Below are 8,669 nucleotides of genomic sequence, written 5' to 3'. Positions count from 1 at the left end.
AATGCAAGAAAGCACAATTATTATACATCTTTGCATTGAGAAAGTACAATAACATGCTTCATAATGGGACTCATGACTATTTACTTGCCATTGATATCACCATTTTGTCTTACTGGTAGTTTTTTTTGATGTTGATGTGTTATCATCAATAATTGCTTAAAATCTATATCATCTTCAGTTAAATGCTTTCAAGTTTACTAAATGTTAGCCTCATTGCATTAGGATGTATTAAAAAATGATATTTAAAGTTTATCGTCTTCAATTTTAAATGAAATACAGCAAGGAGTACCAAATGATGAAGATCATAAGCCCACTAGTAAGAAGAGAACAACGAATTCGTTGAAAATCCTATTTTTCTGATGTTACTGCTTGCTGCATTCTATTTAAATTTAAAGAGCAATAACTTTCACTTTTAGTCGTATGATTACTTTAAATCGTAATACGTTTACCTATTCAATATGTTAGCCTCATTCCATTATGATGTATTACAAATTGATAGTTAAAGATTTTCACCTTCAAATTTAAATGAAATATAGGAAGGAGTACACAATGGCATATACCGAGCTCATGATGAGCATGGACGGATCTGATCATGTGAACCAGATGTGTTCTCCCATTACTTTGAGTAATATAGATGGATCCCTCGCTGTGAGCAACAAATCTTCTTCTTCAAAAAAGAAAATGTGGACAAAATTGATAGAACGCAAGTTTCTAGACTTGCTCCTTGAACAAGTCCATCTCGAACAGAAAGGTGAAGGTGGGTTTAAAAAAGAGGCATGGACTGCGATAGAGAGGACATTCAATGCAACGATGAACTTGAATCTGTCACAAGATCATTTTAAGAATAAGCTAAAAACATGAAAAGTAGGATATAAAGTAATGAAGGACTTGAAAAATACAAGTGGGTTAGCTTGGAATGAAGAAACTCAAACTGTGGATGCTGAGGATTCAGTGTGGGATGACCTTTTGAAGGTAGGATGGTCTTTGTACTCTTTTCATTGAAAAAATTTTCCCTTCTTATTTTAATAATGAAAAACTTACAACCTAATCCATCTATTAATGCTTATATGTAGAGGAGAGAATTCAAAAATGCAAAAATGTATAAGAGGTCACCTTTCCAATATTTCAATGAGTTGGCTGTAATTTTCGGTAATGACATTGCTGAAGGGTTCACATCTACAACACCCCTTGATGCTGAAGAAGGGCACCCTATGAACGATGCATTTAATGTGCTTGATGAGGATGATACCAATTGTGGTACACCTCTTGACAGCCAACCAGATATTAATGAAGAGTTATATCATTCCAATCAGTCGAGTGTAAGTACTAGAGGGACTCCTCCACCATCATCATCAAGGAGGGGAAAGAGGAAGAAGACATCTTTGGTTGCATCATTGGATGTGATATGCGAAACTATGAAGGAACTGAAAGATGACCTCGTTAAGCCTTAGATTGTAAAAGTGGATAAATCCGAAGATGATAATATTTTGACTACTGCATATATTGCTCTCAACGCTGTCCCTGAACTGAGTCGAGCAATTTTCGTGAAAGCACATGATACCTTCGTGCTTCAACGTGAAAGAGCCAAAGGGTTCTTGATGGATGAAGTGGAGAGAGTGGAGTGGATTGCAATGACATTTGGTACCATTTAGCTATTTCAGCTACTAATTGGATTGCAATGACTTATGCTGCATGATTATTCTATTCAATGGTTTTGCATTAATCTCTAATAGCACTAAACTGAAACTATATTGATCTCACATCACTATATTGGAACTCATTATTGAGCACATTTTGACTATTTAATTAGTGATCTCTCACAACACTATACTGGAAGTCATTAATGAGCATTTATTTACTATTTTGTTAAACAGATTCTAAACAAACTGTTACAACATGTATTGGACTGTTTTGCTAAACAGATTTGAACCATGATAAATTATGTATATGTCAACTATGTATAGATAAAAGTCATGATTGTCATTGATCTTCCATGTATCCATACCTAGTTTATGAGTTGGCTGCGTTTAATGGTATTGCATTGATCTGTACATAGTTTATGTGGTCATAAGTATGTTGAATGATTTTGCATGGATCTATACATACTTGATATATCCATAGTTTAGTTGTTCATTGCATTGGCATGATTCACTTTGATTAATGGTATTGCATTGATCTCTCACATCACTATACTGGAAGTCATTAGTGAGCATATATTTACTATTTTGTTAAACAAATTCTAAACAAACTGTTACAACATGTATTGGACTGTTTTGCTAAACAGATTTAAACCATGATAAATTATGTATATGTCAACTATGTATAGATAAAAGCCATGATTTTCATTGATCTTCCATGTATTCATACCTAGTTTATGAGTTGGCTGCGTTTAATGGTATTGCATTGATCTGTACATAGTTTATGACCTCATAAGTATGTCGAATGATTTTGCATGGATCTATACATACTTGATATATCCATAGTTTAGTTGTTCATTTCATTGGCATGATTCACTTTGATTAATGGTATTGCATTGATCTCTCATAGCACTATACTGGAAGTCATTAGTGAACATATATTTACTATTTTGTTAAACAGGTTCTAAACAAACTGTTACAACATGTATTGTACTATTTTGCTAAACAGATTTGAACCATGATAAACTATGTATATGTCAACTATGTATAGATAAAAGTCATGATTGTCATTGATCTTCCATGTATCCATACATAGTTTATGAGTTAGCTACGTTTAATGGTATTGCATTGATCTGTACATAGTTTATGACGTCATAAGTATGTTGAATGATTTTGCATGGATTTATACATATATATCCATAGTTTAGTTGTTCATTTCATTGGCATGATTCACTTTGATTAATGGTATTGCATTGATCTCTCACAGCACTATACTGGAAGTTATTAGTGAGCATATATTTACTATTTTGTTAAACAGATTCTAAACAAACTATTACAGCATGTATTGGATTGTTTTGCTAAACAGATTTGAACTATGATAAACTATGTATATGTCAACTATATATAGATAAAAGCCATGATTGTCATTGATCTTCCATGTATCCATACATAGTTTATGAGTTGGTTGCGTTTAATGGTATTGCATTGATCTGTACATAGTTTATGACGTCATAAGTATGTTGAATGATTTTGCATGGATCTATACATACTTGATATATCCATAGTTTAGTTGTTCATTTCATTGGCATGATTCACTTTGATTAATGGCATTGCATTGATCTCTCACATCACTATACTGGAAGTCATTAGTGAGCATATATTTACTATTTTGTTAAACAGATTCTAAACAAACTGTTACAACATATATTGGACTGTTTTCCTAAACAGATTTGAACCATGATAAACTATGTATAGATAAAAGCATGATTGCCATGTTTTGCTATTATGATTGGCATTATGATATATACAGGTAATCACATGAGCACATACTGGAATTCATTATTGAGCACATATTGACTATTTTGCTAAACAGATTTGACACAAATAGCCAGACACTGTTACAAAGTTTAGTTGTTCATTTCACTGGTATTGATCTCTCACAGCACCATACTAGAATTTATTAGTGAGCACATATTGACTATTTTGCTAAGTAGATTTGAAACAAATAGTTACCACATCTATTGACTATGCTAAGCAGATAGCAGATAGAAATAGAACGATGATAAACTATGTATAGGTCAGCTATGTATAGATAAAAGCTAGTGATATACTTGTAAATTTCATTATTGAGCACATATTGAGCACATATTGATTATGTCTAAATAAAAGCCATGATTGCCATTGATCTATACATAGTTTATAACTTGGCTCTATTTATATGGTATTGCATTCATCTCTCATAGCACTATACTACAACTCATTACTGGCAAGAAATTGTTACAAAGTTTAGTTGTCCATTTTAGTGGTATTGATCTGTCACAATACTATACTGGAATTCGTTAGTAAGCACATATTGACTATTTTGCTAAATAGATTTGAAACAAATAGTATGTATGTACACACATGTATGTACGTATGCATGTATGTATGTGCATATGTATGTACACACATGTATGTACGTATGTATGTATGTACATATGTATGTATGTATGTGCATATGTATGTACGTATGTATACAAACTTGATCTATGCATAGTTTAGTCATCCATCTTATTGACATGATCGGCATTGGTCAATACACAGGATAGTTGTTCATTTCATTGGCATTCACGCGATTGGCATGTGAAGTCATTCCAGATGGTTAATTGGCTTTGTGTAATGGTATTGCATTGATCTGTCACAACACTATATTGGAAATCATTACTGAGCATATTTTTACTATTTTGCTAAGCATGTATGTGTGTGTGTGTGTATGTATGTGCGTATGTATGTATGTACGTGTGTATGTATGTACCCATGTATGTGCCTGTGTATGTATGTATGTATGTATGTATGTATGTCTGTGCATATGTATGTACACGCATGTATGTACGTATGTATACATACTTGATCTATGCATAGTTTAGTCATTCATTTCATTGACATGATTGGCATTGGTCAATACATAGTTTAGTTGTTCATTTCATTGGCATTCACATGATTGGCATGTGAAATAATTTCAGAGGGTTAGTTGGCTTTGTTTAATGGTATTGCATTGATCTCTCACAACACGTAGTTTATGATCTCGTAAACGTTTGGTATAGTTGTTCATTGCATTGTTAATTAGAGTTATATTTGAACCATACATATGTGGAATACACAAGGAGTGGCAAATGATGAATGCTCAATTGTAGAACTTGAAAGCATATAGAAATGTGATTTGCTAGATGATTGTATAATTCATGATTCTGTCTTATGTTATATCTATAGTCCTAATTTGCTTGCATATGTTTTTATTTTTTTGTCTTTTTGTCCCTATTTGATTTCCTATGTATGTTCTCGTTGACAAGATTATCAAAAGTATTGAGGATTTCTGGTAGATGATTGTACAGTCATGATTCTATCCCATGTTATATGTATATTCCTAATTTGCTTAGATATTTTTTAAATTTCTTGTTTTTTTTTTCCACAATTTGGTTTCCTATGTACGTGCTTCTTGACAAGATTGTCAACGGTATTGATAAAGTGTCTTTCTCTTGTATTTTTTTATTGCTCTTGATTTGATGATATTGCAAGACCACACATGCTGATAAAAAATAAGCTATCTGATGATTGTTTACTGTGTTTGTAAACAATCAATATTTCTGATGCCACTCCTTGGTGTATTTCATTAAAAAAAAATCAGGTTTTAATTTTTCAAGCATGTTTACTTCATATATGCAGAATTGACCATCTAACAATACAAACAGTAATGGGAAGATTGAGCAGCATGAGAGGGTTGCCATCGAATGTGGGGCATAAGGGCATACATCGTGGATTTCTCAGTATTTTCGTATGTAATGGTGTGCCGTTGAATGTGGGGCATAAAGACATACATCGTGGATTTCTCAGTGTTTTCGTATTTAACGGTGTGTTTTCACACCACCATTCAAATCATGGATATTGTTCTATCAAGTTAGCAAGTTTTCATATTGTAGTAATTATGTGAAATTCATTATTAGAATTTCATGATGTTAAAATATGATTTATATGATTAATGATTTTCATGATCTTTTTTTTTAAAATTGCATGTAAAATCTATGTTGCCAAAATTCCACATTTTTAAAGAGCAATTATTGACAAAGCATCATTTTTCTTGTTAAAGTTATCATCAAATGTTTAATGTATGTGAATGTAAAATGGTATTTTTTTCCTATATAATATTTCATGTAAAATTTTAGTTGCATATTTTGTTGAATAATTAACTAACTTAATAAATTTATTAAAAGGGAGAGATACATAGAGGGGCAGAGAGTGTGGGACAGGAAGGGGGGACAGAGGGATGGAGGGAGAGAGCGAGAGAGAGAGAGAGAGGAGCTTGTGTGTTCCTGCATCTATAGAAAGGTGTTTGTTGATGTGTGTTTTATGACTCACTGAACAGTAGAACAAAATACCGAAATATCTTATCCTCTCTTGAATATATATCTATCTATGACCTCATCAAGATCTTCAAATGTCTCCTCCCCAATTGAAAGTATTTTCCAAGTCGAAGATAGCTAGCAAAATCCTTTTGGTCTTTTCCTCCCTCCACAATATCCTTGTGTGCATAAACTCCATTGAAAATGTTCAGTGTTAGAATCAAGTGAGTAGGCCCTTTCAAGCTTGGACGAATAATACTGTCCCCTGGCTCTTTATTTGTTAGGAACTTAATGGTTTCATTCTCTTGTTCACTTCGTGAAATGGAATCCTCTTCCGCAAAATATGGATCCTTAAGCTCCTTATCCTTATCCTGTTCACCCTAATAGTTATCATTCTTCAGTGAACTCTCTTTGCAAGTTAACTCAACTAAGTACTTCACTTTTGTCATAGTTTTCACCCAACAGGTAAGGATGCTGCCTTTTGCAATTTTTTCTACAGGGTCTATATCTAGATCATCAGAAAGCTCCTCTTTCAATATTATTCCTATCAATCTTGATTCCAGATCACAAATCATACGATGATTTTGGACTCTGCAGGGACAATTTTTCCCATTAACAGGGTCTCTTCATTTTCTCCAGTCAGCAGATAAAATTCCTCATCCTGGGATGGCTCTTTATATGGCGATCTCAAATCCTGAAATCCATGTAACAATTCACTCTTTATGTTAGCAAGGGTTTCCTGCTTTTTATTGGATGTCTGTTGCTCCACACTTCTAGCATATTCATCAATATCAAGGGCATTGAATAGATCAAGATATTTTTTTACATGCTCAACATCCATTTCTTGTGTTTCCTCATCCATATCATCTATATCATGTCCAACTTCTTCACAATATATGTCCTTAGCCATTTTCTTGGCAAATTCATATGACTTTGGATGAATTCTAGTATCATCCAATGGATCCATAACATGGTTTTCAGATGCTGCTTGTCCATTCCCTCTAACCCTTAAAAAAACCAATAGCATTTATAAAGACAAGTCGCTTCATAGCCTCTATAGTTGGTTGCTGTAACTATTACCTGCTCAACAGCTTCATACTTTTCATCTAGAGTAAGGAAATGTTCCAGTGAATGAAGCTTCAATGATAATATTTCTTTGCCAAGACTATATAATATTGCAACCATGGCCAATGGATTCTGAAGATATTGACCAAGAGCCACAACACGCCTCACAATCCCTCTCTGTGTTGGCAACTAGTCCTAAGAGATGCAAGAATTCTCATATAGTGTAGGTAATAACTCATCTGCATAAACAACATTTATTATGTCCAATCCTTCTGCCAAATCACGTGGATGAACACAAACATAGGGAGGGATAGAGGGAGGACACAAACACACATATTTAGTGGCTAAGTCACAAGGTTCAAGTTTCAGTTCGACAATTATGAAGTTCGGAGGAACTTGACAATAAATTCAATTCGACGATAAATTTGTCTTACATAATTTTTCAAAAATATATAATATATATTATCACAATTTCCAACAATGGGACAAAAAATAACTTTGCACAAATGATTGCAAGTATGATTTTTTTTACTTTTCTTTGCTAATAAATATAATTAAAATAAAAAATAATAATCATTTTATTTATTTTTGACTAACAAAATCAAACTGTGAATATTCAAGAATAAAAAATAATAATAATGTAGTCTAATTATAAATAAATGAAATCATAAATATTAATACTTTACTCATTATAATCCTTGTGTTTCACTAATTAAATAAGATTAAAATTTTTTACATCAAATTCCAATTCCAATTCGAAAATGAACAACCAAACGCAAGAAAAAGATATTCCCAGTCATATTCTATTCCAATTCCAATTTTTAAATTGGCAACCAAACACAAAATATGGATTTGAAAATTCATCTTCCGTGTCAACCAAACGGTCCAACTATCTTCCTAAAATACATAACCAGGTTTTCAAAAACCTGGTTATGAGAGAAATTCATCTTCCCCAACCAAACGGGGCTTTAGTGCGCTTTCCCAAATTCGAGCAGGATCGATGTTTCAATTTTTAGTTTTGCCTTACTATTGGTTTCATTGAATTCAATTTTCCAATCAACTAATAAAATTTAAAAGATAAAAGAAACTTCAAATGTTTATATCTTTTTCACATTTTTCATTATTCTATAAATCACATTTTTCATTCATTCTATTGGACAATACTATTTAGGTAAGGAGAAAATTCAATTTTCTTCAACAAAAATACAAATATTTTTTAACAACTCTATCATGCATTAATTACAACTTTATCTTTCCACATTTGTGACAAGTTAATTAGATTTTTCAAAAAAAAAAAAATCATTTTTATCTTCCACCTCACATCACTTTCGAAAAAAAAATCATTTTTATCCTCCTAATCAATATTAATTATCACAATCTATTTTTTGTACCAAGTTCAAATATAAAGTTAAATGTTTTATATTTCTTATTTTAAATATATTTATTAGTTTAAGATTGATGTTTATTTTTGCCAATTGTAAAATGTTATTTTTTAAGTTTACACTATGTTTTACTAGCTACTATTTTACAATCTTACTCTAATTTTTTTAATACCATTTTACAAATTATAAAACTAATACTACCCCTCAAA

Source organism: Cupressus sempervirens, chromosome 4 (assembly GCF_028749045.1).
Source record: "Cupressus sempervirens isolate cs-2001-9-10 chromosome 4, ASM2874904v1, whole genome shotgun sequence".
In the NCBI taxonomy this organism is placed as follows: Eukaryota; Viridiplantae; Streptophyta; class Pinopsida; order Cupressales; family Cupressaceae; genus Cupressus; species Cupressus sempervirens.
This window is presented reverse-complemented; position numbering follows the sequence as displayed.